Here is a 9,804-nt window from a genome sequence, read left to right on the forward strand (position 1 = left end):
AGTTTGTTCAAGAAGAATTGCGCATTTCCTTCATGATTCTTACGCAAAAATTTCAAATCAAATAAAACAGATTTAAGAAAAATCAAAGTGTTGAAAGTAACTCAACTCATGATATCAATTTCAATCCATTCTAAAAACAACCATGAAAAATAATACTCCCTGTTTGTGTCAGATAACTCATGAAATGTACTTGGCAAAAAGATTGACATTATAAATATCTGTTGTGTTCTGCATATTAGAATGTCACATAAAAGCATTCAACAGAAAGATGTGAGGAGTTAATGCCAACTTAAAGCTATCAGAAATAGTTATCGTCTTTAGAATCCTCCAATCGATTTTCGAAATGTGTTTCCAAGTATCCCATTTTTTTATTTTCAAATCTGCGTGAATTTTGTGAATTTTTTTTTAAATTACCAAAAGTAATAATTTTTTTTTTTTTTAGTAAAACATAATTTTTTTTTTATGTTGATTTTATTTATTTATTTAGATTTTTTTTAAACAATAAATTAAAAACATAAATTTTTAATTTATTATTTAATTTGAGATTTTTTTTTAAATTGTAAAATCAACAAAATTTTATTTATTAAAACCTAATAAAGAAAAATTCTAAAAATAAACTATAACTAAAAAAAATGGGAATCTAAATAGGCATATATCGTATGCCTGGGATTTTATTCTTACTGAGATTAGTCTTCCCTTTCATCGACAGAAAGTTCGAGCGAATGCGTGGAAACGGTGGCAACCAACCCATCAGAATCCAAACACCAATCTAGTACCAGTATGCATATGGAAATAAACAATAGTACTCCTAAAGTCTCATTACCAACACGCTTATGCCACGAATGCCCTAGAAATTCATTCACGCTAACAGCATTCTGAGCATACATTAAGGGAGAGATCCAGTAGCCCCATATCCATCAGCCTTTGATGCTTTCTCTAGAAAGAACATATCCACCAAGGCACATGACAATCAACATTGCGAACAACCCAAACGTTTTGGCAATTACCATGGTTCTACCGACGGAAGCAATCAGTCTGAAGAGGCCTGTGGCCATCTGGTGTACGGAAAAACAAGTAAAAACTGACGAAAGAACCTTTGAGCATCTGAATCGAAACCAATGACATAATAGGTTACGAAGACCCAAATGCCAGATTCCACTACTGAAGTTGGAATACTAAATGCCCATGTTGGGATCGCATATACCCAACAGGGGTAAAAGAACAGATCTCTCTGTTTATATAAAACGGGAAGTTTTGCAATGGTCATGGCAGTCTCTGTAAATCAATTAAACATACAGGTGAGGATGCCGAAGTAAAGTGTGCCCCCGTCCACTGTATGATGCATCTTTGTTCGGAAGAAAACCGTCATTGTACACACTGCAAGGAAGCAGAGCTGTATAAGTTTGAAAATATGAACAAATGAATTTTGCTTGATGAGAAGCAATTCTCTCCAAAAGCTTGCTCTCAACAGTTCGGCATTGTCGACACCGTACCTTGATGTTGTCAGAGCTGCTGGGTGACTGTCCCTTTTATTATAAGGAACTGCCAATTCCTCTGCAAGGCTCCTACCTATATGAAAACTGCGAAAAGCTTTAACGAATTCATTAATGGGAACATATCGATATGATTCTTGAAGGTTAGCCCAATATTGTTGCTGGTCCTTCCTTGAAGTTACTTCCTGTAAGAAATCTGCTACGCCTTTTCTCTCTGGACATTTAAAGCCGAGAGATTCAAAGAAGCCGAGCACGTCTTCTCGAGGTCCTTGATACACAATTTGACCTTCTGATAGAAGAATAATGTCATCAAACAATTCGAATGTTTCAGGAGCAGGCTGCAAGAGCGAGATGACGGTGGTGCCATCTAATGCATGCACAGATTGACGCAGGTACCTAATAATCTGGAAAGTTGTGGAGCTGTCTAAAAATATATCGTCCATGAACAGAACCCTTGCCGGTCCCACTAGCAATTCTCCCGTGGTCAAACATTTCAATTGACCTCCTGAGATTACTCCAAGCATATTGTCTCCCACCATCGTATCAGCATAGATATCCAGCCCCAGTATCTTGAGGATGTAATCAGTAACAATACGATAAGCCTTTTCATCTCCTAGAGCAGCAACCTTCATAAATATGTCAATATCCTCATCAGGTATAATTCTGGCACGCTTCTCTCTGCTCGACAGTTCCACCAGCCTGTCGTATCTTGTACCAACTCCCTGGCAGTGCCCTGAGAAGTCTAGAGTTTCTCTAACAGTCAGTTTTGCAATATACAAATCCCGCTGGCTAACATAGACCGCCATTCTCGGAGGCACGAACTCCTATAAATCGTGTCCATTGTAGGTCACCATCATCTTGAACAAAAACTGCTCAGAATTGTCGTCGGCCATATTGAAGAGCCTGTCGAGCAATAGCTGGCGATTATGAATAATGCCCCTCCGAACTCGATCGTAAGTGGGGAGCCTCTCAAGGGCAGCCCAAGTGAGCGCCTGGTCTTCCTCCTCGCCTCGGCGCGACGAGGGTATAGAAAAAAACAGCATTCATGTCATTGCCAATACTTGTGCCGGATCCCCACAGCCCAGCGGAATATATACTCCCTGATCTCCTTAGTTCTCCAGAGGCCTACGTTCTGTGACCAGAGGCCTGCATTCTGTGAAGAAGGCAGACAACGGAATATCTATTATCACCCTCTTCCCCACACAATCTCAAATCTAATGTACTCTACTCTACAGCATCATCTTCTCCCTGGGGCCTCACGGGACTGAAAGAAGGGCTTCTTAGAGACCGCAATCTGAAAAAAACAAGGAGAATGAGAGCGGTTGTGCAGGCAGCCACATGTGGAACTGGATCAACTCCTCGCTGTAAAGAAAACATGCATGCGAAATGAATGCTCATACATCGAATTAGCCCACATCCTGTGATTCAAAGGTTCGTTAAACATGATTAGCTGGCATCTGGTGATTCAAAGGTTTCCCATTGCTCATTTACGCTATTAATGAACATAATTATTGCTAAGATTATAGTCCACTCATAGATATATAATGAGCAGAGTGAGTGGGGAAAAAACAGTTTAAACTGCCCACAATTTTGTATGCATCCGCTAAACTTAATCAGAGAAAAATCCTCCAAATTTATGATTTCCTACAATCTCTCCAGGATCTTGTTACAAAATGGATTAATCAGAAGATTTGCTGGGAGGATCATCATCGCCATCTGGGGAATGATGGGTGAGATCTATCGCATTTAATTAAGGATCGGGGCATTCCAGATCTTGAAGAGAGATCACAGGAAATTCGAGAGGCATAAAAGGTGGAAATTTATGCCGGATTTAGTAGGATTATCTCCGATTATCCATGTGCAGAGATTTTTATTGCAAGGTTGATGCATTCATTTGCATATTTTTTTGGAAATCATTTCCGTACTTCCAGAATGAGATTTTATCATCTACTCCATTGTCAGCTCCTTGTGCTGCAAGGTATAACGTCCAAGAAAAGATCACACAACCATATCACTTGCCTTTCAATGACCAAACCCTGAACGTGTTGCCATATAAAGCACATAAAAACAGCCACGTAGCATTGGTAGGATAATACTCAACGTCGCAAGATGCCAAAGCTATGATGGCAAACAGGAAATCCGGTGTTCAAACCACCAAATCCTACTTTGCAATTTTCGCAAGAAGTTGTTGCAATCTACACCGAGTACAATTACGCATACAATGAGATGCGAGGATCTCACATGGAAATGGCTCAACAGAGAAAAAAAAATAGAAATTACTATTTTGAACCGCAAAGCTGAATGGAATCTAATTAGAAGGAAATGCTCACAACTTTCATGTTGTTGTTTGACTGCATTCAAAATAATTATTGTCAAACAGAAATTCAAGATCGCACGGAGGAAGAAAGAGCCAAGACGAACAAGTACCCCATGGCAGAGTTGAAACAAAATTTGGTGCAGGAACCTGGATGTGCCTAACTTCTGGAGAGATTGTAACCAACGCGGAGCTTTTGTTTCTTTTTTAATTATATATATGGGATTTTTTATTTTCGTTATTTATTTTTGTTATTTTTTTAAACTAAAATTCAAAGGGAAAAAACTAGATTTTATCTAAATTATTTTAGGATGGATTTTTTTTTTTTTTTTTTCACAAAATTTTTATTGTCATTTCACATATCAATTTTTCAGCAAGAGTATTTTTATTTGAATTAAATCAATAGATTTTCTGATCTTCCTGATCGCACGAAGCGCAGGAAGAGAGCATACTAATCACTTGATTTGTTTTTATTTATGCAGGGGGTTTAGAAAAGACTAAATTTAAAACTAGCTAAATACTAAAACATCAGAAAACTCAAACTTGAACTCCCTTATGAAGATCCTACTGTCACCAGGTTTCACAAGTTAGTTTTTCTAAAGAAAAATACTAGTACTGAATTAAATTCCTAATGCCTAATCCCTTATCACCATCCCCAGCAATGACGCCAAAATGTTGGGCAATTTAATTGCTTAAATTGCTTTCATTAAATTATCAACCAGGGAAACTCGTAAGCTTGTGATGATGCTAGCAAAATATATGCAGGAGTAGGCAACTAACTCTATGACTAACTAAATGATTTCTGATTCAATATAATATGCAAGGAAGAGGCTCTTGATTGAGGAGGTCCTAGTCATCCTTCCCTATAGTATTATAGATTGAAAAGAAATCATTGATTGCATAAAACTAGAAACTTGAAATAAAGACAAGAGAATGAATTTAATTGTTGTTCAGATTCAAGTAGAGAGAGAGAGACTAACTTAGTCTCTTGACTGTTCCCTCACATATTGATCCAAACTAAACTAATATTCATTCATAAGCATAATAAATGAAATAACTTGAAACTTAAAAGCAAAAGAATGAATTCAAATTATCATGCAAATCAAATAGAGGAAGAGCCTAAATTAGACCCTTGGTTGTCCTCTCATATGCTGATAAGATTCTAATTTAAAACTCATTCATCAATCACAAACAAATTCTCAAACATCTAAGCAATTAAATGAAATAAGATCTAATATGAAATAAAATGTTTCTCTCATCCTTTTAGAGTGAGCTCAATTCTCTTAAGAACAAAGTGACAAATTATTCCATATACTACATTAAGGCAACTTATATCTAAGACTATAAAAAGGAAATTTATGTAAAATAAAGCTTTATTCTATTCCATCATAACTTGGATACATGCTCCAAGAGTCCTCTCCTTGGAATGGAGGAGGTACTCCTATTTATACAATGGGATGAGATAACAAACTCATAATGATGATCCACTAATCTCTCTTTAGTTCCATACATTTCTCAACCATCTAGACACATAACCCTATCCTCCATGATCTCCTCCATGAGGTCCATGATCTTCTCCATGAGATCATGATCTTTTCCATGAGGCTTATCTTATCAAATTCGAATTTGATCATTCAAGGCCACATGAAGATGCCCTGGAAGCTTCCTTTGTACCTACACATGTCAACAAACTCATTCTAATTGTTAGGTATAAGTATAAGCATATTATTTTCTAAAGTTTAACCATAAATCCACTTTAAAATGTTAAGAATTAATAAACTTTGGAAAAGCATAGTTATAACCCAATAATGAGGTAAATGTAATGATGTGGTGGTGGAATGGAGGTGACATGAAGGTAAAATGTGAAGATATTGGTGAATAATGGAGTGAAAATAAGGACAATTTTGAAGCCCAACACTGCTCATAATCTTAATCTAAGCCATTGGAAGTTATAAGGTTAGAATTACATAGTTTGTTTTACAAAAGAGAAGGAAAGAAAGGGTCTCCTAGTTTAAATGCACCCAATAAAGTGAAGAAAAAATGTTAGGGTAAGTAAAGGGCAAATAAAAGAAAGGTTGTAGAAGTACAAAGTTGATTGAAGCATAAGCATATCTTCATGCTTAATCTAATATTTCAGTGTGCAGGAGCAGTTATGAAAGTGAAAGGATGTTCACAAGCTGATTTGATTAACTTCCACTCATTTCATTTTATCCCCACTACATACTTACTAATTTCCCCATTATCCCGTCATTTCTTCTTAAAATTCCCTTTTCCCTTCATTTCCACCCTTGCCCCTTTGTTTTAGACATTTCCCTAGCAAATTACCCTCCAAAAGTCATTTCCCAGCCCAAAACCCCTTTTCCTTAGTGTGAAATCCATTCCCTTTTGAACAAATCATTTTCCCCTTATTAATTTCCCTACTTTTCCTAAAAGCCAATAAAACCCCCCTTTTCCCTAATTTTTATTCGCCCCCTCGACTTTAGTTAATTAACACTCTGCAATTCACATTTTCCCGATATAAAACCCATTTAACCCACCACTTTGGTGCGGTTAACAAATCCTGCCGCATTTAACCCTGGTCCCACTCCATAACCTGTTCATTATATTTTAATCCCCATTTATTCATTAATTAATTACAAATCAATTGTAATTAATCTGCTGGGTCTTGCAATTCTCTACCCGATTTCCCTCCATGCAACTCCATCACATGACAATCCTCCGATCTACCACCCCTAGATCTGATAGCACACATCCATATCGCGCCAATTCCCCTGCCTAACTTTACTTGCCCAAGAGCACGTGAGATTCTCTATTTTGCTCTGGCCCTCTTTGGTTACGTGGAATCACTTTGTGAACTTATGTGCTCTAGGGGAAATACTTCCCGACTTCCAAAAGCAGTGCGATGGCCCCTGAAATCACCTCCCTGCCAGAAGCTGAAACCACCTACTGTTCATTATGAAATAATGCGCCAAATTCTAACCATTGCTGGTTAAAATGCTGAAGACGCACACTTTCACTCTTTTCGCTCAATCACACTGTGAAAGCTTCCTAAGCCTTCCTGCACCACCATGAGTCTCTGCAACCAAATTTGATCATGAGCTACCTCCCGAACACACTTTGGATGCCCAATTCATCCATCTAGTGCACAACTGAAGCCACAATACCCTCTGCAACCTCCATTAAAACCAGTTGCAACCTATATCACCATTTCGAGGTTCTAGAATTAGGGAAAACAATGAATGTTCATCTTGTGCTTCAGACACCAGTCAATGAGGAGAAAAATCCTAAAAGGAATAAGGAAGAAGGATCCAGCCCTTCTGTGGAGACTACTGATGAGCTGTTTGAGGTAAGAAAGAGGCCGAAATTGAATCATGTGTTTGAATAAGAGGAAAACATTGTTTTAGAGGAAATAACTGACACTAAGACATAGGGACAGAGAAGTAAAGGAATAGCTAGATCAGGGGAAACACAAGAGCCATCAACCTCGAACACACAGAAGATAGAGAGACAATAGAGCATGGAGGTTTCTTCCTTTGTCAGGCCAGTTGATAGGGAAAAGGATATCAAAGACAGATTCAAGGAAATAAAGATGAGGAATGAAAAGTTGAAGGCAGAGATATGTGCCCAATACCTCAATCTTATACCACCAAACAAGACCAGACTAATGTCAGCCTTCGAAATCAAAGTAGGCAATATGCAGGTGCCATTTTTGCAGCCCATTGTTTAACAACCAAAGACCTTGACCGACTACAAGAAAACAAATTTTGAGGTATTGGCCAGGGATGTTCATCCCATTGTTCAGATAGAGTTCCATAAACAGACTAGAGAAATGATTTACTCCACCCTCGTAGGAAAATCCATGGTTGCCCACAAGTTGTAAGATTCATTGGATAATGTGACAACCCAATACAAACTGGAAAATCCCTCCTCACAAGCCAAAGAAAATAGAATAAAGTGCTTGGAGGACTTGTTCATTGAACTCAACTATGATCCAAGTGATATTAAGGCTAATGAATAGCTAATCAAGAAGAAGAATGAGGACATAGTAGCCCTCAAGAAACAACATAGGCTGTCTCATTCACAACACCCACAGACAAAGGAGGTCCTAGAATGTTAGAGAAACCATGAAGAGATGATGGACCTAGTGTTGCAACTGAATGATCAGTTAAAGGAGGTGGAGAAAGAATTGGATAGCTTGATGCAGCTCAAACAAGCTAGCCTTAATGATGATCCAACAACTATCATTCCAATAGTTACCACTATTGTACCTTCTACATTGGTAGCATCCTTAGCTCCCACTACTCCAATGTCCACTACACTACCAGTATCTACACTGACTACATCAACAACAGGATCGATAGCAACAGGCTCTACAGGTGATGAAGCAAACAGGCTAGTCAAAGGAATGGAAGAAATGTCCATTCATACCACGAAGATGAACAGACTTGAGGGGATAGTCACCAGCCTGGAAACAGATACAACTTGACCCAAATCATGCATAGAGAAGAACAATAGAAGGCCACAACGATGACTGAAAGAATGAAAAGCCTGGAGAAAGAGCTGACACTAAATGAGTCTCTAGGTCAAGCTAAGGAACAACTACGGGCCAACATCATTGAATCTGTTAAGGATATTTTTCCATCTATTCAGGTTCTTTTTGAATAGAATGAATTGATAAAGCAGGCTATAGAGGCCATTCAGAGATTCAAAGCAGAACTTGAAGATATGCCAAAGGAAGCTGCAAGAATCATACCTTTCCTTAACTCGAAGAACAAGTATGATCTACAAGAACTATAGATACATCACAGGACGGGTACAATTTTGGAAGTCAAAAGAGTCCTCACTAAGAGAAATTTGATGTTGAACTTGGAGGATAAGTGTGAAACAATGCAACTGCCCATTGACAAGTTCATGGTTAAGTTCGAACTTTTGAGGAAAAAGGGATTACCAAATCCCTTAGTTATAAATGATAAGCTAATGACATAGGAAGATTACAACAAAAAGATCAGGGAAGTAGCCAAAGATCAGGTAAAAGCTTCATCCATGAGGGGCATACCAAGAGGAAAAGTATTATACCAAACTTTTGAAAACTTGTTTTACCTCCTGCATGAGGTAAAACATGTTATGAAACCAGCCCAAGAAAAGATAGAAAAGATAGATCAACGCCTTAGAATTATGCCTCTTCGAGGGGGCAACCTCCTTTACATTACATAAATGAACAATTCTTCAATGATTCCAATGACAAAACCTCCTTTCTATATATAGGAGTCTAAGGAGTCACAATATAATCCAGCCGACCTAACAATAATAATATAAAGCCACAAAAATAACAATAGAGGGATTCCATGGGGCACAGAAATAACAACATGGGGGTAATAGGGGCACAAAAATATAAATAAGGGGTACAACTACAATAGTAATGGGGTAATCACTAGTATTATAGGGACCCAACATGCCCCTCTCCTTCAAAAAAGTGTTGTCCTCAACGCTTGAGTAGTTCTGTATACTTCTGCATAAAATTCTCATCCTCCCATGTGGAATCTTCAGTGGATAAGTTCTTCCACTTGATAAGATACTATGAAATTGATCGATTTCGTAACTGTCGAGTTCTTGTTTCTGTGACTGCTTCCGGTTCCAATATAATTTTTCCTTCCTCGTCAAGTTCTGGCAATATTGTTTGAACTGGGAGCTTGTTGCCTATAACCTTCTTTAAACATGAAACATGGAAAACTGGGTGCAATCGAGAAGCTGTAGGAAGCTCCAATTTGTATGCCATAGTACCAATCTTTTGCAACACCTTGTACGGACCATAATACTTTGGTGATAATTTATTATCCTTCTTAGCTTGCTTTAGGGACATTTGCTTGTATGGTTGTAGCTGTAGGAATACCCAATCACCTACATCAAAACTTCTTTCACTGTGATGTTGATCTGTCTGTTGTTTCATTCTATTTTGTGCCAACACGAGGTTATCCTTTAAGAGTTGGAGAACTTGTT

General features: G+C 37.9%; 1 pseudogene; it reads right to left on the bottom strand.

The window, feature by feature from the left end:
• Positions 1-686: 686 nt before the first annotated feature.
• On the bottom strand, positions 687-2,536 carry LOC149188223 (pleiotropic drug resistance protein TUR2 pseudogene; annotated as a pseudogene).
• Positions 2,537-9,804: the final 7,268 nt, after the last annotated feature.

This window comes from Pinus tabuliformis, chromosome 3_1 (assembly GCF_031772625.1).
Source record: "Pinus tabuliformis cultivar Carrire ecotype Pingquan chromosome 3_1, CPIR1, whole genome shotgun sequence".
Taxonomy (NCBI): Eukaryota; Viridiplantae; Streptophyta; class Pinopsida; order Pinales; family Pinaceae; genus Pinus; species Pinus tabuliformis.